The 26087-nt window shown below is 36.7% G+C and overlaps 1 long non-coding RNA gene across 7 annotated transcripts; it reads right to left on the bottom strand.

Annotated features, from left to right (window-relative positions):
- Positions 1 to 3374: 3374 nt before the first annotated feature.
- Positions 3375 to 22721, bottom strand: LOC117662110 (uncharacterized). Of its 7 annotated transcripts, none has more exons than XR_015729178.1 (9): positions 22367 to 22674; positions 17222 to 17723; positions 16642 to 16771; positions 14776 to 14927; positions 10103 to 10261; positions 9161 to 9237; positions 8770 to 8928; positions 4671 to 4768; positions 3375 to 4139 (listed from the first exon to the last, which is right to left on the bottom strand). It is a non-coding gene; the product is annotated as an uncharacterized LOC117662110 (long non-coding RNA). The 7 variants fall into 7 exon arrangements; XR_015729177.1 differs by having other exon boundaries at positions 16642 to 16793; positions 17605 to 17723; XR_015729174.1 differs by having other exon boundaries at positions 17605 to 17723.
- Positions 22722 to 26087: the final 3366 nt, after the last annotated feature.

Genomic DNA, 26087 nt, shown 5'->3' with positions numbered 1-26087 from the left:
TATATATGCACAGGAAAAGAAAAAAAGCTGCTTTTTAACATACTATATAACAAAAACTGCATGTCTGACAAAAGTTTAATTTTCTCATAAAAATTCTAATGAATCAGTTAAATTACGCATATCTTTAAAAGAAAAGATTAAAACACCTGTCATAATGATGTGAACAGTACTAAAATCTGAAACAGGCCTCATGAGTGACATTACAATCCATTACTACCCTTGACAGCTAATCTAGACACTTGGCTCCTAAATTGATTTATTAATCCTCACTTGTGATGACCTATTGATTATCTGGTCTAATTCAATTTTCCTATTTGAGAAACCATTCACCTGATTTGTGAGTATGTCCCAGAATAATGTATCGATATTATGAGTATGGTGTGTTCATTACAAATTTTCTTACTGCTTAGCAAAGAAAAGATGGATGATGCTATGATTAAAAAAAAACCTCTCTCTTTGCATTGCTATCTATATCTACGGAAACAGACCATGCTATCAATATTTATAAAGAAAAGAAATATACCATATTTTTAAGAGTGTAAGACGCACCGGAGTATAAGATGCACCTATCTTTTTTGGTTATTTTTTTTTAAGTTTTTTTTAAATTTTTTTAGACAAACACACATACAAACATACAATGTATTTTCTTTGAACAGAGTATTTGGCTGGTTCACAAATTTAAACAGTGTTTAGTCATTTCAATTAAATTTACAATTTCTATATTTCCTTTTTGCCATTTTTATTCCTCATCTATTTTTTTTTTAAAAAAACAATATTACCCTTCATCCTCATCTCTAATCTTAATCAAATTCAATTTTCCCTTCTATTCTATATTATACCCCTTCCCATTGTCATCTATTTTTATATCCATCCTCACATTGGTTAATTATGTAATATTACAATTGTTTAATACAAATTCAACATTTTTATATAAATCAATATATATATATATATATACACATACATACAAAACTATTTCCATTCTTGTTCCTCATTAATGCACTCAGCTTTGCCTTCTCTGCCATGTCCACAATCTTTTCAATCCGTTCTTCCTTTAGGGGGGCTGTTTTATATTAAATTTTATATTTTATATAAATAGTTTTACATTCTTTAACACCTTTCAATATTAATTTTCCATTCTTGTGGTCTTTAGCTCCCTCTTATGTCAAAAGAATTTAGTCTATAGATGTCTGCAACCCTCAGCAAGAACTTACGTCTTGTGGCTACCATTGAGATGCCACTTAAATATAACAATTCCAAGGCAGATCATTGCATCTAGTCCTGTCTTTATCACAAAGTATCATTCCCCCATAAAACTTTTATTTATTTTATGAATTAAAAAAAGACTAGCAGAGGGAGAAAAACAGCGCTCTCAATCTATTAAAGGAAGTTCTGCAACCGTTAGTTTGCAATCAGTTTAAGTCTAAAGAAAAAAGCACAGCAAAAATCCAAGTTTCTGCATAAACCAGTCATTCCCTTGTCTTCATTTTCTTTACCAAAGTCCCCAAAATGATATTGTTCAACAAAAACGGAAAGTACAGGTAGACCTCGACTACAGTGAAGCCCAAAATTTATGTTGATAATTCAGACATTTGCTAAGTGAATCACTGCAGGTGTTAAGTTAGTAACACCGTTGTTAAGTGAATCTGTCTCCCCCTCTTTGACTTCGCTTGTCAGAAAGTTGATTGCATGACCCCAGGATTCTGCAACTGTGATAAAGCTGAAAATCTGAATTTTGATCACGTGACCATAAGGATACTGGAACTAAGTGTGAAAAACGCTTATAAGTCACTTTTTTCAGTGCCTTTGTAACTTTGAATGGTCACTAAATGAACCGTTGTAAGTTGAGGACTACTGTAACCTGCAAGCCAAAAAAAGCCACCTCCTACTCTAGCCCAAAAGGTAAATGGGCAATTAAAAGTGATTTAAGATGTAGCTAATGGTAAGCTAAAGGTAAAGGTTCCCCTCGCACATATGTGCTAGTCGTTCACGACTCTAGGGGGCGGTGCTCATCTCCGTTTCAAAGCCGAAGAGCAGCACTGTCCGAAGATGTCTCCGTGGTCATGTGACTGGCATGACTAAACGCCAAAGGTGCACAAACGCTGTTACCTTCCCATCAAAGATGGTCCCTATTTTTTTACTTGCATTTTTTACAAACTGCTAGGTTGGCAGAAGCTGGGACAAGTAACGGGAGCTCACCTCATCCTAGTCCAACCGTCTGGTCAAGTAGGAGACTGTATTCCATTCCAGACAAGTGGCTGTCAACTTTTTCTTTAAAGCTTCTTGAAAGATGATGGAGCACCTACAACTTCTGAAGGCAAGCCATTCTACTGGTTAATTGTTCTCATCGTTAGTTCTAGGTTGCTTCTCTCCTTAATTAGTTTTCATCCATTGTTTCTTGTGTTGTTTTCTGGTGTTTGGAAAATAAGTTGACCTCTTCTTCTTTGTGGCAGCCCCTCAAATATTGGAACACTGCTATCATGTCACTGCTAGTCCTTCTTTTCTCTAGACTAGACAAACCCAATTCCTGTAATAATTCTTCATGTTTTACCCTCCAGACCCCTAATCATCTTTGTTGCTCTTTTATGCATTCTTTCCAATCTTTCTTTATAATATGGTGACCAAAACTGGATGCAGTATTCGAAGTGTGGTCTTACTAAGGCTGAACCCTGAAATAAGTCCTTGGTCTTATTTTCGGGGAGGTCTTATTTTGGAGTGCTTGGAGATGGGGACCAGTTGTGCATGCGTTTAAATATTTCAGTTACTATTGAGCCAGGTTTCACCTAATTTGTACCGTACATTCAATTGTTCTTGCCTAAGTGTAAAACTCTACTTTTCTGTACTTTGAATTTCATTTTGTTAGATAGGGCCCAGTGTTCAAGTCTATCGAGATCCATCTGGATCTTGAGTTTATCTTCTGGGGTGATGGCTATTCCTGCCAGTTTAGTGTTGTCTGCAAATTTGATGAGTTCCCCTTCTATTCCCTCATCTAAATTGTTTATGAAGATGTTGAAGAGTAATAGGCCTAAAATGGAACCTTGGGGTGTCCCACTGCTTACTTCCTTCTCTGCAGATGTTGGCCAGCCAGTTACAAATCCATAGTTTTTTCTATCAAAAGCCACATTTCTCAAGGATTCTGCTATAAAAATTCATCTGTTATACTGTTTGCCTTTTCTTTTTATATTTTGTGAATATTTTGAAGTTACTAAGATGTCAAAATGGGGCAAACTATAAAATGTCTATGTATCCCAGATTTTCAAATATGGTGTAAGTTCATACAATCATTCTAATAAGCCAAATTTCTGACCTATCCTAAAAGAGATTGTTCCTGCCAAAGATCTGAATTGATCATATGCAGAAATTAGACCCATAAATTTGGCCAAGAGTTGGGTAACATTTTATTATTAGATAGGTCAATCTTACAGGAAAAGGACTACGAGGAGCCTTGGTAGTATAGTGGTCTAAAGCACCCTGTTATTAAGACCAGCTGCCTGCAATTACTGCAGGTTCGAATCTCGCCAGGCTCAAGGTTGACTCAGCCTTCCATCCTTTCTAAGGTAGGTAAATTGAGGACCCAGTTGTGGGGGCAATAAGCTGACTTTGTATAAAATATACAAAAGGATGAAGGCTATTGCTTATTGCTTAGCGCACTGTAAGCCACCCTGAGTCTCCGGAGAAGGGCGGCATATAAATCAAATTAAAAAAAAAAAAAGTAACAGCCATTTTACACAAAACATTCCTTCCCAACCCATCTAAGGAGATATGCATCACTACTTGACAGTCAGGACGGTGTAATCAATGCCAGGTGATAAGTCACAGGTGTGCTCTTACAACTCAGTTACAATGCGTTGAATACAGGTCATAGGATTTGAACAAGCTCCTGATGGTAAGTAAACATAGGTCCATAATGTCCCTGTGGCTCGAACCCAAAGCTGGAAATCCACTGCCTGATGGGTCGTAACACAGTTCCCAGTTGGAGATAATGATGAGCAGATAATGTCGTGGAATAGAGTTGGAAGCTGCAGCCCAGCAACAAAGGATGGCAATATAGTCACAATGTCCATACTTCATGATTTTAAAGACCCAGGCCTCTCTCATCCGGTAGCCATGCTGCTTAAAATGGCCCAAACCTTTTACCCCTAAGATTGAAAAAAAAAAAAAGCCCACTCAGCCTGAAAATAGACACATATTCTATCAGAAAAAGAATATTCAAAACACATGCTTTCTTTTGATCTCACAATACTGGAAATGGTACTTTTGAGGGAAGGATACTTTGAATTCAAATATTTTGCAAATCCCTATAGTCACATCATTAGAAAAATTCATCATCGCATAATGCTCTCATGGAGAACAGTAGTCTTTGCTTTCCTTGCATTATCATATTTCTCATTTTAAAAAGGTTCTCATTTTAATGAATGTAGAAAAGAGGTTAATGAAGAGGGTGGTAGGCCTTGCCTCCCCTTCTTCGCTCTCATAAAACCTGATTTCTTGATCATTCTGCACAGGCTTGGCTGAATTAAGCTGCCACAATATGTTTTCATTGATGTTCCCTAATGTTTGTAAAGGAAATTCTACAAAATATGGGTGAGAAACATGATTCATTCCCTTCACAAATAAAGAGTTGCCTTATATTTTCAAATATATCTAAAAAGAGATAAAATATCTTCTACCTTTCAGTCAGCTGGCATTTAATATATTGCAAATTTTAAGGAGTCTTCAGCCAGATTTTCTTTGCATCTTTACGTAAGACTTAGAGAAGTATAAAAATCTGTGGGAACAGAGGCAGAAGAGACAAGTGACAGAATATATATGCCATAATGTACAGTACAAAGTAGAGATTCACATACAGTACTTTCATCTAGTATGAGAACACAAATATAAAAGACTGGGGTGGATCATGAAGATGCAACACAGTTCATCAATTTTTGTCACCAAATAAGTAATTTGTATGGTTACTTATGATTTCAGTAGAAAATTAGCCTGGCATTATTCCAGTTCCTTATTCAATTGATTTATTTTGAGAATTATTTTAAAGGAAAAAAGAAGTATAGGGAAAACCTAAATGTAAGATGAGATGAGATGAGTTAACTTTTACTGTCAATTTTTTCTGTAACATTAAAAAATCAAATTCTGATGTCCGCTTAACCATACCCTTACTCGGATTTGAACTTGGGCTAAATTTGGTATAAAATGGTTTGTCGTGAATGCGACTGCCTGAGGGCTCCTGGATTGGAGCTGAAAGGCGAAAGGGAAGCAGTATGCTCCCTCCCATATTGGGATAGACCAGGTGCTTCAAGAAAAAAAAACACAGAGACACACATATATATTACACACACACACACACACTTATGACCACAATTGAGCCTAAAATTTCTGTTGTTTGTTGAGTTTTGCCCTATTTTTTGACTTTTCTTGCCACAGTTAAGTGAATCACTGCAGTTGATAAGTTAGTAACCTGGTTGTTAAGTGAATCTGGCTCCCCCATTGACTTTGCTTGTCAGAAGGTTGGAAAAAGGTGACCACAAGACCCTGGGACAAAGCAAAGGTCATAAATATGAACCAGTTGCCAAGCATCTGAATTTTGATCATGTGATCATGGGGATGATGCAAAGGGTGTAACTATAAAAAACTGTCATAGGTCACATTTTTCAGTGCTGTTGTAACTTTGAACGGTCAACTAAACGACCTGTTGTAAGTCGATACTACCTGTATATGGTATAAGGCTATTACAGAATCTGGTTGTTCAGCTTCGGATACTGCGAAGCCTACCCGCTAAAGATAACAAAGAAAACTGGTCATGGAGCAGATGTGTAGCATCAGTGATGGTATTCAGCAGGTTCTATCCGGTTTGGGCAAACCGGTAGCAGCAGCGGCGGGAAGCTCTACCCACCCGACGTAATCACGTCCTGTTTTTGACGCTCTGCGGAAGCGCAGAAGGTCCTGCACACGCTCACATTTGTGAACCGGTAGCTAAGATAAGTGAATACCACCCTGTGTAGCATCCCAGACAATACTGCAGACCCTGGACAATCAGCACTTGACCATGGAGAGTAGTGCAGCATACAAGTTTAGTCAAATTTGAGAAACCATTTACTGATCTTCTCTACCCAGAAATCTAATGGAGAACTTCAATGGATCTAACGGACCTGGCAGCTATTACTGAGACCTGGTTGGGCCCGGAGGGAGAGGTCCCCCTGGTTGAGATGTGCCCACCAGGCTTCAGAGCATTTCATCAGCCGAGGGCGCAGGGGAGGGGCGGGGGGGTGGCGGTTATTATTAAAGAAGATCTTGGTTCGAGGGAAACCACTGTGCCACAGATTGCTGGATGTGAAACCCTCTTTGTGAGATGGGGTCATGGGGTTCAGATACACCTGTTGCTCACGTACCTGGCTCCCTACCACGTGGCAACGGCCCTGCCCGAGCTACTCGACGTGATAGCCACGGTGGCAGTTGATACACCCAGGCTTATGGTCATGGGTGATTTCAACTTGCCATCCGTTGGTGAGACGTCTGAGATGGCACGGGAGTTCATGGCTTCCATGACGGCCATGGACCTGACCCAGTTAGTTCATGGCCCCACTCACAGGGGGGGTCACACTCTGGACTTGATTTTCGTCTCTAGCCAGTGGTTGAGTGGCCTTGTTATAGGGGATATAGACATGGAACCCTTGTCATGGTCTGACCACTCGCTCCTTCGCCTAGATCTTCGAACCGCTACACCCCGCCGCAGGGAGGCAGAGCCTACAAGATGGGTCCGCCCCAGGCGCCTGATGGATTCTGATAGATTCCAGACGGAGCTTGGGCCATTTCCTGAGGTTCTAGCTCAGGACTCGGTCGGGGACCTGGTGGCGGCCTGGGATCGGGCCGCTAGCGGAGCCTTAGATCGAGTCGTGCCTTTGCGGCCTCTGACCCGGTCCCGATCCCTCGCAGCTCCTTGGTTTACTGAGGAGCTGAGGGAGATGAAGCACCGGAAAAGACGCCTGGAGAGTGGTTGGAGGACCAGTCGCACCGAATCTGACCGAACACTGGTAAGGTCGCATATTAAGACCTACCTAGTGGCGATAAAAGCGGCAAAGTCCAATTACTTTTCCGCTCTTATTGTGTCATCAGAGAATCGTCCGGCGGCCCTGTTCAGAGTGACCCGCTCCCTGCTTCAACCTGGAGTGCGGGAGGACCCTCTGGAGGGCAGGGCTGAGGATTTCGGACGGTATCTGTATGACAAAATCGCTCAGATCCGGCAGGATTTGGACTCTGACTGGGTAGATCCGGGCAGGATGACGAGGAATAGTCTTGAGAATGTTATCTGGGAAGAGTTTGACTCTGTGACTCCGGATGACGTGGACAGGATTTTGGGGAGACTTAATGTGACCACATGTTTTGAAGTTCTCCGTTAGATTTCTGGGCAGAAAAGATCGGTAAATGGTTTCTCAAATTTGACTAAACTTGTATGCTGCACTACTCTCCATGGTCAAGTGCTGCTTGACCAGGGTCTGCAGTGATGATTACACCTTCTTGCCTCATGTACTTGTTAGCAGTATACATACTTTAAATAAAATAAAATAAAAACAAAAATGTGTACTACTCTAATTTAAAGAGATGATTAATGCTAAGTACCTCTATATGTTGTTCTGAGGTAAATTATGTTCACTATTCAGTCATCAATTAGGACTGAATAGTGAACATAATTTACCTCAGAACAACATATAGAGGTACTTAGCATTAATCATCTCTTTAAATTAGAGTAGTACACATTTTTGTTTTGAAGTTCTCCGTTAGATTTCTGGGCAGAAAATATTGGTAAATGGTTTCTCAAATTTGACTAAACTTGTATGCTGCACTACTCTCCATGGTCAAGTGCTGCTTGACCAGGGCCTGCAGTGATGATTAGACCTTCTTGCCTCATGTACTTGTTAGCAGTATACATACTTTAAAACCGATTCAAAATAATGCTATGACTCTGGTGTCACCGGAAAAAAAAAATCTAAAAAAATGTTGTTTTAAGAAATCCATTCATTGCATTCAAGATGAAGGCTCAGAAAACCTGAAAAAAAAATCAGGCTACTCTAATGCCTAAGAGCTACTGAATTAATAATAGGAAGTCTAAAGGCCTTTTGATGGTGCACATTTCTGGTTTTTCCCACATTCTCTAAAATCAGTTGCTCATTTATCGTGGCAAACTTGTGTTCCAATCATTAGATTCCGGGGTGCTATTCAGCAGGTTCTGGAGAACTGGTACCAGAAATTTTGAGTAGTTTGGAGAACCGGAAAATACTACCTCTGGCTGGCCCCAGAGTGGGGTGGGAATGGAGGTTTTGCAGTATCCTTCTCCCAGGAGTGGGGAGGGAATGGGGATTTTGCAGTATCCTTCCCCTGCTATGCCCAAGCCACACCACACCCACCAAGCCACGCCCACAGAACCGGTAGTAAAAAAATTTGAATTCCACCACTGCTGGGACCCCTTCTTTATGACAAGGATAGAGTTGTTCCCAAATTGATGTTTGCTGAAATTAACTTGTTATGGCTAACCACTTTTTATTTTTTTTTAAAAAAAGATCAGCTATAATTGCTAAAACAGCTAGGATTAATTTGAAAATTATTAGCTAAATATTTAAATTAAAAAGTGCAATTTTTGTTTTACTTCAAAGCTGTTAAATAAATAAATAAAATAAAATAAATATTTCGTTTCAAAATGTATATATGGACTTAAAAATCAGTTCCTATTGTTCAAAATTAGTAAGGCATAAACAGAAAAAGGACTGTTCTCTATACCATAAGGATGATGGTAATGACTCTCTTATCTGTCAGATATTGCAGTAGCTGTGTGATGCCAAAGATGAAGATTCCTTCATGGATTATGAAATTCACTAAACTCGGGAGCAGTACAGCATCAACATGAATACCTAATTTGCTCAAAACAGCAGCTATAACCTAAAGAAAAGATGTAGGAGAAGTAATTCTAATGAATAAATAATATCACTAAAATAATAAAGAATTTAATACCAGTTTGGGACAAAATAATATCTGTCCAATAAGATCATGGAACAGATTAGCTGTAGAAACATCTTTTAAATCCATATAGGTATTTTTAAAAAATAATGTAAAATAGATACAGATTAAAAAAAAACCTCATTTATCAGACTGCTAATTTATTTTTACTCACCAACAGTTTAGTTAAAAGACCTTGTCAATAGTGAAGGGTATCTTGTCCAGTACATGTAGTTCTAAAGTTTGGAAGCCCTATGAACAAGGAACATATGAACATTACGTCTTAATGAAACATCCACAAATCACATAAAACCAATCATCTCCTACCATCTCATTCTCCAACATTGACACCCTTCCTTCATAACATTATACTTTTTTTTTTGGGTGAGAATAGAATTGTTTAATTCAAAGGTGGTCAGCCCCTATGTAATCAACTGGGTTACTGAAAGCTCTTATCCTGGGATGCAACTCATCCAAAATAGCCCCAAGTTCAGACTTCAAGAGCTCATAGTTCTGATTCATAAAAGATATCAGTGTGCACTATGGTCCCTGAATAGTGGAAGGAGGCAGTACTGTTACATGCAGAATGACAGAGAAAAAGAGAGAGGGGGGCAAGTAGCAAAGGGAAAGGTGGCAGACTCAAAACATCTTAAATGCTATACTTGTTCTGACCTAGGCTTCCTTAGAAATTAAACAGCACAAACTTAATCCCGGCAAACCTCTTTAATTCATACAGCTGTAAATTACTTTCATTTACAGCCCACAATGCTTGATAAACAGTCTTTCAGAGGAAGGTTATCAACACCCACCTATTTCACGTGGAATGCTGCCAAAGAGCTAATTTCCAGACGCAGGGCTTCAAAAATTTTAGCAAGGAATTTTCTGCCCGGTTGCTGGCTGGACGTGGCCATGGTAGGCGTGGCCTAGTCAGCCTCCTGCACCATGGGGGGGGGGGGCGTTTTTGCCCTCCCCGGGCTCCAGAGGCTTTCCTTGAACCTCTGGGAGAGCAAAAATGCCCTACCCAGGTGCTGAAAATGGACCTGTTTCTGGCCTTCCCGAACTTCCACTACATCCGCTTTTTGCCCTCCCCAAGCCTCCGTGTGCGCCCTGCACTTACCTGCATTCAAAACGGGCCGCATGGGGACTCCTGGGATGGGCGGGGCCAGCCAAGAGTGGGATTTGAGGGTTCTCCGAACTGCACAGAATCTTAGCTAGAGGTTTTCCTGAACCCCTGCGAACCCCCAGCAGCCCACCCCTGGTTTGGGTAATGAAACATCTGCAAGAAAACAACCAAATTCAGAGAGCACCAAGGACCTTCAAACCCTTCTCTTTCTCCTTTAGACTTTACTCGACAGGAAACTTTTTGAAAACCATGTACTTCACTTCATTTGGGCATGTAAAGAATAATGAAGATTATCTTGATATGGAGTATCTGTTGCTGAAGCAGAAGTATTTTTAAGTTTTTAAAAGGTATTGCAATAAAGATATGTCCTTGAGACATGACCAGTCACTTAAAGACTATTTGAAGTTATGACAGACATTCCCCCAAGACTAATCATAGGGACACTGCAGTGCTGCACTTTCCACATTTGTTTTGAAATGTCATATGCTAATTGCAAATATTAATTAATACAATTAATATATTTTGCTCACACCAACTTCTTATGCAGTACCCTTCATTCTTCTCCTCTATTTTTCTCCTTGGCGTTCTAAATCCCTTTGTAACCTCCTTCAGGAAGTTTCCTAATATAATTTCCTTTTTTTATTATTAAGGTTTTATTTTATTATATAAAATACAAAGAAGAGAAAAAAAATAGGAAATTAAAGGAAGGAAGGGGAGCAAGGAAAAGGGGGTGTGAGCTACAAGGAAAAAGAGAAAAAAAAAGAAAAAGAAAAAGGGGCATTGCCTTCCAACAGTACAGCGTAAGATAAAACCAACTCCAACCTCAACTTTTCGCTTTTCCACATTAATATGTAACTAGCTATTACTATATCAAATCTTTCTGATCAACAAAACCAAAGTCAGTTTCGTTTTTTTTCTTTCACAAGCACAAAATCCAGAAGTGATCCAAATAAAAACATATTTTCCTCTTTGAATAAAATAATCAATTTAACCATTCCTACTTTATCTTCCTTGAAATAGTGTGTATTTCTATTTTTGCATCTAATAATCTTGGTGAATTGTCACCATTTTTATTTACAAAATTTGTTGTATTCTTTCAAATTCTTCGACCTTACTGAAAAAAAGAGAAAAAAAAACTTTTTCACCCTTTTTTCCTTCAAAGTATTAAACTTTTTTAAAAAGTTTTTTTAAATCAAAACATTTTAATACATCTTTTTCTTTGACTTCTTAACATACAAGCTTTAAACTTCAGTTTACATTTACATTCAGTATTACATTTAGATCCCTCCCTCCAAACTACCCTTATAGAATAATATTTTTTTCTTTTATAAACATCATCTTTAACAGAGTGGTTTTTTTTAAAACTGGTACATCATTTTCTTTTAACTTTCTCTTAATACAGGAACTCTCAAATATATCTTTTATATTTTGTATTTTTGCCTACTTTAATAATTATTTAAGCATTTCATATGAACTTCTCTGTAAGTTTTATCAAATAGTTACAGGCCTTTCTTTTTATCACAAAATCCTCAACCTTGTTAATGTCCTTAAAGAAAAAGTCCCAAATTCGTATTTTTTCTTGATGCTCTTCTTTCAATTTTGTTGTGAGGTTTATATTTGAACCATAATAGTGAAAGTTAATATCAAGTTCTTCCAAAAGTGTAATAAATTCCTCTACATTTTCAGCTACTAATGAAATTGCTTCGGCAGTTTGGTAACATTCTCCATACGTTTGCATCTCAGAAGTAATTTGAGAGGAGTTTTTATTTTCCTTAGAGAACAGCTGGTCAACAAATTGGCGTATTTTATTTAGAGACCTTTCAAATATATTTCTAATATTTTGCTCCACCATCTTGATTTCCCCTTTTAATCAGAATCAGAAGATTTTAGCCACCCACAGCTAAGATCAAGCTACCAGTTACTGCAATAGTAAACTAAAATCACAGCTTTCCATCTTTATCTTTGTCCATCAGCTTTTGTTGTTGTTGTTGTCGTTTCTCACCACACTTCCTTATTCGGCTTGCCTTAGCAGCCTTCTTCCTTGTTCTTTGAGACAAAACGAGATCCCTAAAATGGCGCAAATCTTCAAAAAGGTATAGCTGGCTGTAGCTAGAAAGAGTCTCTTTTTAAGTTGACTTTAAAAAGATTAATAGTCGTTGAAGGTGATTAAGAAGAGAAAGGCACAACTTACTGTCCATTTGAAAGTTACATTTCAAAACAGTGGCTTCTTCAACCCCTCCCAGATTGCAGCCCCTCCCCTCCCAGATTTTGGCATGCAGATAGCTTTGGAGTTCAGAAGCCGTTTGCCATCTTACAGCTGTATTGGAGGGTTCCCAGGGGACATTCTTTGACACACTCTGCTGGGTAGGTAATAAAAACGGAAAGGGATGCCAGTCCCTTCAGTTGAAAGGCAGAGAAGCTACACCCCAAGGAAAAATTATTCGGAGATTCTTCCCAGGCATGTGTTTAGTTGGCCATCTTCCCGGAAGTCCTATAATTTCCAAATTATAGAAGATGCCTTAGGGCAGCATCGTATCTGTTCTCCTTCTCTTCTTCTTCTCAACTTCCTTTTTTAACACCCTGGTGTCGAGGGACATACAAAGTTCTGGCTGTTGCTATTGAGGCAGCCTCAACCATTGTTAATTAGTGTTGTGTAGAATGTCTTTGATGTTGTCTTTCCATCTTCTTCTGGGTCTGCCTCATGTTCTTTGACCGTCTCCTCTTTTTGTATATTATTTGTATGTTATGGAATCCCATGACATCCTCTCGAGGAGAACAAACCACGGTTTTTGTATGTAGTTTAAGATTGCTTCTATGCCAATTCTTTCTCTTATGGTCTCATTTCTGATTTTATCTCTTCTTATCTCCAGCAGCTTTCCTCAAATATCTCATTTCTGTGATGAGTAACTTTTATGTTTTGTTGTAAGTGTCCATGCTTGGCACCTGTAGCATAGGGTTGGGATGAATATTTTTGTACAAGATGCTTCTTTGTGCTGATAGGTATTGCCTTATGTTCTGGAGTGGAGCAAGCTGTTCTAATACTTGATTTGCCTTACTGCATCATATGTTAATCTCTTCGTTCATTCTACCATCTTCAGTGAATGTTGTTCCTAGATATTTGAACTTTGATACTTGTTTTATTCTTGTTCCTTCTAATACTATGTTTAGGGTATGCTTTTCTCTTCCCATTGCCATTACTTCTGTTTTCTCTCTGATTCTCATATTATTTGTCTTGCATTCCTGGTTTGCAGCCATAAGATGCAGTTGCAGTTTCTTAGCTGTACTTGCTATCAATGCCTGATCATCTGCAAAGAGTAGTTTGTTGATATTATTTCTTCTCTTGGGTTTGGCTTTTTTGCCTTTGGTCATGCTGTCAATGTAGATGATAAAACAATAGTAGTGACAGGACACATCCTTGTTTTACTCCGGATATTACTGTGAATGGTTCCAATGTTCCTTGTTTTGTTCTGACTACACTTCTGCAGTCATTATATAAGCTTTTACATATTCTAGTAAGATGTTCACTTATTCCATATTGAGTTAACATTTGCCGTAATGATTTCTTATCTGTCATCAGTCCGACTAACGAACCCAACAAATGTAGACACTTCCAAGAATGTTGAAATTCCAAAAGCAAAACTTTATTGAGTACATCATTTTGGCACTGCAGAAAACAAAACCAACTCTAACTTTTCCCGCACAATATTGCATAGTTAAAGAATAGAGTTGAATACCTACCTGGAATACCTACCACACCTGAAAAGATAAAGAATAGAAAAACAATTACAGGACATAACTCGAGCTTGCATTTCAACAATTGTGTTAAATTTTAATAAAAGCAGAGATTGTTGTTTCTCAAGTCATGTTCTAACTGGAAGCCATTTTTCTATTTATGTTTCTTTTAATATGAATTGTTTGAATGCAAACTCAAGTTTTGCCACTGAAAGTCACTGATCCTTAAATGTTTTTCATATCAGACTCAAGCCAGGTTACAAAATGGAAATTTTTTCACTGGTTTTAAATGAAGTTTATTAAGTTTAAAGTGAATATTGCAAAATGAAAATTACAGCTATTTGAGTCCTGTTCAGTCACCATGTCCCTGCATAGAATTTAATGTACAAATGGCTACCAGCCACTCTTTTCTTTAATGGTATCATTGAAAAACCAATCACCTTTGAGAAATGTGCTGTATGCATGGGGTACATTTTTATATACTGTATATGCTGACATTTCCATGTGAACTAGAAGTTTGATAATGTTGGAGGTGAAGCATTACATTGCAGGTACATTGCAGCCAATGACAATTAACTATTTTCTAATACTATAAAGATAAAGGTTTCCCCTCTCCAGTCGTATCCAACTATAGGAGATAATGCTGATCTCCATTTCGTAGCCGGAGGGAATTGTCCGAAGCATTGTCCAAAGACCCTTTTCATAATCATGTGACTAACATGATGATAGGCTGAGGCACCCAGAACACTGTTCCTTCCCATCGAAATAGTACCTATTTATCTACTCGCATTTTTTAAAAAAAATTGATTTATATGCCGCCCTTCTCCGGAGTCTCAGGGTGTCTTACAATGCGTTAAGCAATAGCCTTCATACTTTTGTATATTTATACAAAGTCAGCTTATTGCCCCCACAAACTGGGTTCTCAATTTACCTACCTTAGAAAGGATGGAAGGCTGAGTCAACCTTGAGCCTGGTGAGATTCGAACTTACAGTAACTGCAGACAGCTGGTGTTAATCACAATGCTATCAGTCTGCTGAGCCACCAGGCTCACATTTGTGTGCTTTCAAACTTCTAGGTGGGCAGGATCTGAGAAAAGTAATGGGAGCTCACTCAGTTGCATGGCGCTCAGAATAGATTGTGCAGGATGCTTGTAATCAATAACTTAAAATATTTGGTGCTTGCCGTAATTAAGAAATAAAGACATTCTTCTTACTTACGCCAAACTTTTATTTTGTTTAATCTTTAACCTTTCAGGAAGAATATTTTGCATACACTATTCTTTCATTTGTCATTTATGAACCTCTTTTTCCTCCAATAACTTAAAAGAAGAAATCTCTTATCTGTATTCTAAAGTACTGAAAAGGTCCATCGCATGATTATGTTTATATGTAATATACTATTTAAGAAAATCAAAGTTGGTGTTTTCGGTCTGGTTGCTGTACTTATAGATCTCAGAATTATTACAAATGATTATAATTAAATCTATGCTGTTGAAAATGCTTGTACATATTTAACATGCCCCTTCAATAGCAAGCTATAAATTGTTATATCATCACATTAGAAAAGGCAAAAGATATACAAATATTACCCCCCATCCCGTTTAATTGGCAGTCATAGATGTTTTCATTGCATAGAGAACTCTTAATTGCACACAATGAAAACAACCCATTATATAATAGAATCTACTGCCCTGTAATTTTAATTTCTTTTCACGAGTCAGAGTTTAAAATATCTAGTATAACACAACAACATAAATTTTAATATACAGAGTATTAATTTCAAAATACCCCAATACAAAAATACAACAAGATTAACCCTTCTGAAAAAAGCTAATATAATTTTTATTGGGTAACATAAGCCTATAATAGCTAGGTTCCTACAAAGGCCAGCCAAAGTGCTATGACTTTAGGTCTACTAAATTAAAAGATTTAATTTTTTTTTTTAATTTGATTTATATGCCGCCCTTCTCCGGAGACTCAGGGCGGCTTACAATGCGTTAAGCAATAGCCTTCATACTTTTGTATATTTCTACAAAGTCAGCTTATTGCCCCCACAAACTGGGTCCTCAATTTACCTACCTTAGAAAGGATGGAAGGCTGAGTCAACCTTGAGCCTTGGAGAGATTCGAACCAGCAGTAATTGCAGGCAGCTGTGTTAATAACAGGGTGCTTAGACCACTGTACTATCAAGGCTCTTGATGTCAAAACAACAAAATTATATTAGTTAGAACCAGGGTGGATTTGATTTAAATCGAGTTGATTTAAATCACAATTTAAATCATGATTTAAATCACTAGTAAAAAGGCTTCATTTAAATCAACTCGATTTAAATCATAATTTTTAAAGATCAACTGTCATCTCTGCTACTCCTTTGACTCACTGTTGACTCACGATAGTCCCAGTGTTGCAGAATATACAGCCTCATGCTACATAACTAAGCTCCATTTCATGCTGAATAAACTAAATTATTTATGTATCTTAAATAGAAAACTATCTTACGATAGATTTTTACCCCAAAAGTTTTTTATTAAAATAAATTCGATAAAAATCAAAAAAATCCGATTTAAATTAAAAAAATCCGATTTAAATAAAAAAAAAATCTGATTTTTTTTTATTTTTTTTAAAAAATCATTGATTTTTATCCACCCTGGTTAGAACAGTGATTTTACTTTAAATTAACACATTGAATGCAACAGAATTGTCTTTTCATTTAAATAAACTTCACAATATAGCAATTTTGCTTTCAAAAATATATTTAGGCAACATCATCACATCACAAGAGACTTTCTGGCAGACCTTACCTTATCACTGGCTTTCATTCGTTTCCTCTTTTCCAACGAAGATGTCATCAATGTCTACAAGTATGTATCTATCCAGGGATAATGGAAGTCTCTTTCCAGTCAAAAAGGAGGCAGCATCTATAAAGATGAGCTTATACAGCCAGAAGTTCAAACTGTTACCAAAAAGAACATGCTGAATTCCATCATTAACATCCAAGTCATGAATAACCGTTTTGCATGTAGAACATTTTTAATTGCAGGTGGAGGGGTCTTTTCAGATACTCTTACATTTGCAAATACAACAGGTTGGTAAGAGGAATGATTTATATGGAAAACTGTCCAGTCACTTCCAGGCAAAGGCCCTTTATCAAGCTTGGATGGTTTTGTTACATGGAGCAGAGGAGAATGAGGATTAATTCAATAGTCTTTTATACCTACATTACTATGAATCTGGAAAGGAATACCTTTTAACTTAAAAGTCTGCAAAGTATTATCATTAGTTTTTTGAAATCCACAGAGTATTTATCTAGAAAGCCCCAATTCCAGGAATCCAAATTCACATATTTAGAAATATTTTCATATATTATTACAAGATACTTGCCTTTATTTTTATCTATCAGTATAGGAAGGTCACCTCTATGTAATATTGGAACCTGCTGCATTCTAATATCATGACTGTATCTTGACCAAGTAGAGTACTGACATTCCACAAAAACAAGCACAACAGCATCAGTCCTTAGTAGTTCACTAAGGGCTTAATCATCTTCCATGGAGATAGCAGTACTGGAAGATCTCCACATTCAACCTCTGAAGAAATTTCAGAAGCTTCATTTTCTTGTTTGTTGCCATTGTATAATGCACTGAAATAATAAGTGTTTTGTATGCACATCATACAAAACACAGCTAGCAATATTACTTTTCATTGAAAATGTCTATGAAGTTTCACAATAAAAGTCATGTTGTAAGTCAGGCCTAGATACTTACAGTTGTGACTGAATTGAGACTATAAAAGTTTCAGAATTTATTCCAGTTCAGTTTTAGAAGTTTATGTCACCATTGCAGCATGTATTTCTGTCTTCAGTGCAATTCAGTCTCAATATATTCTGGAATGGAAAAAGAGAGTAAAGAGGTTTTTTTCACTCTTAACCAACTGATCACAATAAACTTAAACTGAAAAGCTACACAACATAACAATGGAATTAAATTTGAAGTGAGAGCTGAATTAAAATTATTTTCTTCCCTCCAATCTGATTCTTCCTAGTTGTGCTGGATCAATTCCCATTTGCTGTATATATGGCATTTATCAAACTACTAGATAATCATTAAATGCAAGTAATTAACAGTTTTTTTTATTTCAAACAAAATACCATTACTTACTATTTGTATTGTAGCAATAGCAATAGCAATACAACTTAAACTTATATACTGCTTCATAGTGCTTTTACAGTCCTCTCTAAGTGGCTTACAGAGTCAGCCTCTTGCCCCCAACAATCTGGGTCTTCATTTTACCCACCTCGGAAGGATGGAAGGCTGAGTCAACCTTGAGCATGGTGAGATTTGAACTGCTCAACTGCAGCTAGCAGTCAGCTGAAGTAGCTTGCAGTACTGCACTCTAACCACTGCGCCACCTTGGCTCTTCCAATACAATACAATAATCTTGTAAATTATTTTTTGGCACAATAACAAATATACTTAATCCCAAAGACACTCAAATCCTGCAATTCATTATTATCCAATATAATAAAAATATATAGAATTCATATTTATATATCTTTAAAGTAATTATTAAAGCATTAAAATATAAAAATATATTTTTATATCAGGTAGATCAAGTAAAAATCAGGTATATCAAGTGTGGAATCCATTGGCCTCTGAGATAAAGCCACAAGTAAATGTCAATATGTGTTTTGTGAGTTATTGTACTTTGCATTAGAGGGATTAGATGTATCACTGTTGGTTTGTTGGATTTTTATTAGTGAAATATTTTTCACTTGTTTTGAGCATCGTTAGTAGAGTGGTGAGTGGGGCAGCCACATAAAAGGAATAAATAAAATGAATTCTTTCACCTGGACTAAAATTAAATGTTTTAAATAAATATGACAAATTGTATTTTCTGTCATGGTATTAAAACCCATCTAACCAACACTGAGTATGAATAGCATTCTTTAAGGAAACCAACACTATGTATATTTGCCAACTTAAAAATGCATTTTCAAATTAATATCTTAACATTATAACATTATAAAAAGTATTATATATTACATTATAATATTATATATTATATATTACTACTAAATGTAGCAGTTATAAGGATGATAATTGACACAGTATGGCTTAATATATGAATATCGTGAAATACATTTAATATAAGGAAATAGGATAAGCAAGAACATTGTTGTTAAAATAAACAACATTAAGATATAAGCATAAATGAAAATCAGTACTGCTTATTTTAATGGGAGAAATAATAAAGCCCTACTTAATCCTTGTGCAGAAAATAATCAGGCTCCATTGGTCTTAACTTCAGCCAGATTGGATCCTCTTTTTTTGATCCTATACAGTTATAAGGTAAACTTTTAATATATTGTGGTATAAGATTAAAGAATAGCACATTCTAATAGTTTTTTACTTAAATATATTTAGATTTTACTTGCCTGAAACATAATTAGAGTGATCATATTAGTGTGTGTATGAGTTTACGTTTTTTAAAAAAATCAGTAGTTAAGAATCTGAGAGGCCATATTGATATTTGATAATTTTCCAGCATATTTGAATCCAGCATGTAAGCATCACACAACAGACCTATTCTTGTAGACCTGATACTATTTCCAAAATATTTTATAGCCCCTGCGTGAGATATGTTTATGCAGGATTCCTTTCAAAAGGATACCTACTTCACTAGGGAAATATTACCTGCAGATCTTAACGATCTTCCAAAGAAGACAAGATATTTCTCCAAATATCACGTTATGAGATTGTTTAACCAAGCTCAATCAAATCAAATTCTGTGAATACTTGCAGTTTTGTTGCCTTTTTGGTTCACTAACATACCACTCTAGAGCTGATTAAAATATAAATAATTAAGAAATGTATTTAGCCCTATTTTTCGTGTCTTCCTGCACAAAAAACCCTGAAAGTAATGTTTTTTTAAAATGACATATTTATAAATATTTCAATACTACATACCTGCATGTTGTCCCAGCAAAATTTGGCCTGATTTTCTTGGTTCCTTGGATCTAAGGGAGACTCCCACTGAGCTTACTGGAACATGCTTAATAGGATTGTTAACTGTGAAGCTGCAAACAGCTAGACTGAAATATTTTATTTAACTGTGGATGGAATTGCTAGAAGCACTTCACTCACTTGCCTTAACATGCAGAATAAAGCAAGAGGTCCGTGTGTATTTTTCATTCAAAGTAGTTAGACAGTACGTATTTTAAAAAATAAAATAAAATCAGACTGGAAGCCCCCAGACGCCCATATTTAGACAGGCTGTATTATCCTTTTTGTTTTAAAGTTATTGTTTATTCTTTCTCATCCTTGACTTTTCTAATGAATTGACTGCAGTGACTGTAAGTTCTAGTCCTGCCTTAGGTATGTATGAAAGTTGGCTTGGTGACTTTGGGCCAGACATTCTCTCTCAGCTCAACCCACTTCATAGTTATTGTTCTGAGGAAAATAGGAGGATGGAGCAGTGTTATGTGTAATTTATTTATAAGCATAACAAAGACGGGATTAAAAATGTAAAATAACTTTAGAATAGCATCCAGATATTAACAATATCATTAAATGAACAGTCCATTACATTCTTTTTCAAGATGAAATTACTAAAACACTTAATTCTCATTCTCCCCCCCTCTCTCTCTATATATAAAACCATGTTTTCCCAAAAATAAGACCCTGTCTTATATTTTTTTGAACCCTGAAATAACCACATGGCCTTACTGCCATCTGTTCAAAAGCCCAATTGGGCTTATTATCAGGGGATGTCTTATTTTGGGGAAAACAAGAAAAAAAGAGCCTGGTGGCGCAGCAGACTAATAGCCTGTTATTAACATTCAGCTGCCTACAATTACTGCAAGTTCGAATCTCCCCAGGCTCAAGGTTGACTCAGCCTTCCATCCTTTCTAAGGTAGGTAAATTGAGGACCCAGTTTGTGGGGGCAATAAGCTGACTTTGTATAAATATACAAAAGTATGAAGGCTATTGCTTAACACATTGTAAGCCGCCCTGAGTCTCCGGAGAAGGGCGGCATATAAATCAAATTAAAAAACAAACAAACAGGGTATATATATCTATATCTATATATATTCACACACACACACACAGAGCACCTTTTGTCTAATTGTTAGATATAAATATTGCATTTTTGCATTCTAAGTTCATTGTATTGCATCTTTTCAATGTTTATTCTAAAATCCTTGGATATCACTTTTCTAAAATATTCAATTTTCTGTTTTTCAATTCTTCCTTCAAAAAACTCCCATGTAACTTGCAAACAAAAGTTTGCTGTTCCCCTAAAAAAAAGGTCTGTGTAAACAAGAAGACATAACCATGTTTAGAAATTTGGATGCTTTTTTTAAAAAAAGATGTCCGGGATAAATTTCAGTTGATTGTCAAGAAAAAGAAACAATTCGGAGTTTCACAAAACACTAAAGGGCATCAAGGACTCACAAAACAAACAAACAAACAAACAACAACAAAAAACATCCAAGAGAGAGGTGGGCAGGTACCACACTAGGAAGACATAAGTTAATAGAGCTAACAACATTTTTTTAAAAAATGAAGTTACAAGCTACTAAACAACAGTGTTTGTTTGGTTGTATATGTGTGGCATACACACCCACACTCTTTAAAAGCCATATGAAGTTATTTCTCAATCAGAAAAAAAAAATTCTATAATTATTTTTATAATTCTATAATTTATAATTCTATAATAAATAATTTAATAAATATTTATTTATATATTTATGTATAATAAATATTATAAATTTATAATTCCATAATTATAATTAATAACCCCAATACAACCACCCCACCCCAACAGTTATTTTGCATTCTAGATTGCGGTGCACAACCTTGAACCAAAACCCTGGCAAAGTTTTATTCTGGGAAGAATAGGGGGGGGGGGAGTTTTTTTTTTTTTTTAAAAGAACTTTTATTCTGGGAAGAAAAGAGGAGCCGAAGTTTGCAGATGAGGAAACTTCTGGAAAGTTTCTAGATTTCTAGGAATTCTCTAGATTTCTAGGGAATCTAGGAAGAGGGATGTTTGTTAACAGAGCTAACAGCATTTTAAAAAAATAAAATTACAAGCTCCTAAACAACACATGCATTGTTTGGGTGCCTGTGCCTAGAGGGAGTTTTTCCCTCTTTAAAAAGCCATTTCTCAATCAGAAAAAAAGAACAGAAAAAAAAGCTTAATGCAGATTATTGCAGTGCTTAATAATAACTCCTATATACCTTCCCTCTCCCGCAACCAGCTATTTTTGCATCCAAGATTGCGCACAATCTTGAACCACAGGCGGGTAACTTTTATCCTGGTAAAAATAGAGAGAGAGAGAAAAAAAAAAGATTTTAAAAAATGAACTTTTATTCCGGGAAGAATAGAAAGAAAAAATAATAATTTTAAAAAAGAACTTTTTATTCCGGGAAGAAGTTTTTGCAGATGAGGTGCCTCCTCCGTGGAAAAAAAAAAAAAGCATCAATACTGCCTCCCCATTGCTAGTCATTCCCAGACCTCCCTTACCTGCCGGGGCGCACCGAAGCCATTGGGGGCGCCTCCTCTGGGCGGCGACCTTCTGCGGCTCCTCTCCGCCCGGGGCTCCCCGTTCCCCAGCGGGGGAGAGAGAGAGGCAGCCGGCGGCACCCTCCTCACTCAGCACCACCGGAGCCAGAAAGGACTGGAGGACGAGGCGGCAGCTGCTCCCTTCGCTCTGCTTTCCTTCCCTGGGAAAAATTGGGCGGGCGGGCGCAGGAGAGGAAAAGAAGGGCGGGCGGGCGAGCGGACGGGCAACCCCCTTCCCCTCAGGAGAAAGTCGCCCCCCCCCTCCTCCCGAAGGGTCGGTGGGATCCTGCTACACATCAAGAAGAGGGCAGAACACAGAGGGACCGGCTCCCTTTTCCATTGGTGGATGGATTTCCTTACTTAACCAATAAGATTTGGGGGGGGGGGCTGCGGCTTTGGATAAGAGGGGCTCAGGTCTCGCAATGGGACTCTTTGCAAAAACGGGCGAGGGGGGGAAACCTTCACGGTTTCTCTTAATGCGGTAGCCGGAATACAGTACCGTGGAAACAAAATATTGGGAGGGATTCTGCTCAGGCTTAGTTTGGTCTTCTTAGCAGTTTAATTCTAATGCATGGACGTCTCTGTGTGGTCGCCCGTCCCCCCCCCCACCGATAATTCATAAATAATACCCTGAATTAACGGTATTTAATTGCACGTTCTTCTGAACTGTTAATGGGACACTTTAACTGAGCGAACGAGCAATTCTTAAAAGAGGAATATGAAATATTCCGAGGATCATTAAGAGGGGAATGTGAAATATGCAAGGGAATGGAAAGGGTGAACTAATTAGAAAGACCCTCAAATAAAATAAGAGGAATTTAGAGGGGACAGGTTTGGGAAAAAAAGTTGTTAATAGTATTATTAATGCCGTCACTCTGCTTAATAACTAATTCCCACAACACTATCAAATAATTTACTAAGACTATATTACTATTATTCTTCTCTTCCTTACTCTTCCCAGTTATTACTATAACCATGTCGCTTATATCTTTCAATTTATATTGTTTTTATTTGTTTCCTAGTACGATTTGATAGCTTATTAGTAACCTCACTTAAGTGTTGTATCTTTATTCTTGATGAATGTATTTTATTCTCCTTTATGTACACTGAGAGCATAGGCACCAAAGACAAATTCCTTGTGTATCCAATCAAACTTGACCAATAAAGAATCCTATCCTATCCTATCCTATCCTATCCTATCCTATCCTATCCTATCCTATCCTATCATATTAGTAAGAGGAATCTTTTCAGACACCAATTCTAAGGCGGGTTGCCTTATTAAATCGAGCGTGAGTATTATGATAAGGTTAAAATGATTCAGTTTTTTTCTTCCTTAAGTGGTGTGTGTGTGTGTGTGTGTGTGTGTGTGTGTGTGTGTGTGTGTGTATATATATATATATATATATATATATATATATATATATATATATATATACATATATATATACATACATACATACATACATACATACACACACCTATTTAACAGGCACAGAGTGTCCCCAAACAGTATTAATCTTTTTAAAAGGTTTGTGATGTCCAAATTTAGTGGGAAAATAAGGTGTTTTTTTTTTAAAAAAAAAATTCACTGCCAAAAGCAGTGACCAACACATAGTTATCTAAAGGGGCTTTATGGGTCAGGAGGCATAGAAACCTAATTCAATCAGCTAGCTGCATTCTGGTCAGAAAAATAGAGGGATCTATAAAATAATCAGCACCGCTTGACATTTTCCTTAAAAAGATAATGAGAAAAGGAATGAATTAAACACTTCTATAATATAGTATCTTTTTCCCACCACCTAGCTATTGAAACAGATATCCTCACATATTCAGAGTTAAAATATCTTCTGGGAAGAAATGCTGAATTAAGACTGCTAATGTAAAGCTCTTTCACTATTTGGAGGGGTTTAAGGGACATTTCTGGTCTTTTTGTTTCCTTCCTAGCTTTTTGTTGTTTCTTTTGAACGATACGTAAATTTCAGAAACCTGGAAAGATAAAAGTATAGGAGAACAATTACAGGGCATAAGCACTGTACACATTTGTAACTCTGAAAAAATTAAGTTCGCTTTCAGCATTTTTGTTTTATTTTTCTTACTGAGCTTTTCATTTTAACCGATACCTTGCATGAGTAACCGTACCATTTTCCAGGTGTATCTGGATTTGTTGCTATTTGTGTTGAGCCATGATGCTAGCCAACCTTGGCATTTTTTTAAAATTGTACAATTTGATGTGCTTTCTGAGAAGCATGAGGCAGTTAGCCATGAATAAGTATGAAATGACTTGCAATCTGATACACAACCCAATTCTCTGATGCACTGTAGATATTCCCCTATGAACGTTCTGCCCTGTTTGCTTGCTTCAGCTTTCTTGGCATGTCAGTTTTAAGTTACATTGGAACTAAAATAATTTAGAAGGTTTAAAGTTAATCTTAAAAGCCTGCCTGCCCTCCGAAAGAAAACTCAATTAGACTTTCCAGTTTATGACCAAAAAGCATATCATAAACTTATATCAGATGAGGGGGAGGGAGGTTATGTCTCTTAAATATAAGGAAGTGAAGTGATGATAATTTGACTAACGGAGTTGGAAGGGACCTTGGAGGTCTTCTAGTCCAACCCCCTGCCCAGGCAGGAAACCCTACACCACTTCAGACAAATAGTTATCCAACATCTTCTTAAAAATTTCCAATGTTGGAGCATTCACAACTTCTGGAGGCAAGTTGTTCCACTGATTAATTGTTCTAACTGTCAGGAAATTTCTTCTTACTTCTAAGTTGCTTCTCTCCTTGATTAGTTTCCACCCGTTGCTTTTTGTTCTACCCTCAGGTGCTTTGAAGAATAGCTTGACTCCCTCTTCTTTGTGGCAGCCCCTGAGATATCGGAACACTGCTATCATGTCTCCCCTAGTTCTTCTTTTCATTAAACTAGATATACCCAGTCCCATCAACCGTTCTTCATATGTTTTAGCCTCCAGTCCCCTAATCATCTTTGTTGCTCTTCTCTGCACTCTTTCTAGAGTCTCAACATCTTTTTTACATCGTGGCGACCAAAACAATATTTAATTTTTTGTTTGTGGTTCTCATACACTAAGGCAATTATGTTGCATCTGTAGTAAAGAAAAAAAACAGTAAATTTTACTTTTAAAGAAAGGTGCGCTCTGGTCTGAAATACTACATTTGCTTATTTTGTTTATTACTCTGCTATGAAAACTGGAGTAGAACAATTTATCCATCCGTTATCATTTTAATCCTTTCAATAATGACAATTTTCTGGGCTAATCAGGATATTTTTTAAAAAAAAAAAGTACAAAGGAAAGAATTTCAGTACAATACATTAATAAATAATAACAGATGGAAAATTTCTGTTTTATAAATAAATATAAATAAATGCCACCATTTGGTATAAAACAGGTAATTAAAATAAAAACTTTATAGATTTTAATTGCTTGATTTATACCGAATGGTGGCTTTTATTTATATGTATAAATAAATTTATACTTTTCCATATTATAAACTCCAATTACTCTTTAAATAAAATTGTATCTCAAAGCAAACTAGCCCAATTTTCTTCGATCGTATTTGTATTACAGGGTTTACTTTGAAAAAAAAAAGCTCTATTTGTATGTACAAAAGAAAAAAGAGAAATAAAATAGGACTCTGGTGTTCGCTTCAATTTACAATAGCAA

The sequence above is a fragment of the Pantherophis guttatus genome, chromosome 8 (assembly GCF_059756535.1).
Source record: "Pantherophis guttatus breed Tessera chromosome 8, ASM5975653v1, whole genome shotgun sequence".
Taxonomy (NCBI): Eukaryota; Metazoa; Chordata; class Lepidosauria; order Squamata; family Colubridae; genus Pantherophis; species Pantherophis guttatus.
Note: the sequence above shows the minus strand (reverse complement) of the source record. Positions and strands in the feature narration are given on the sequence as shown.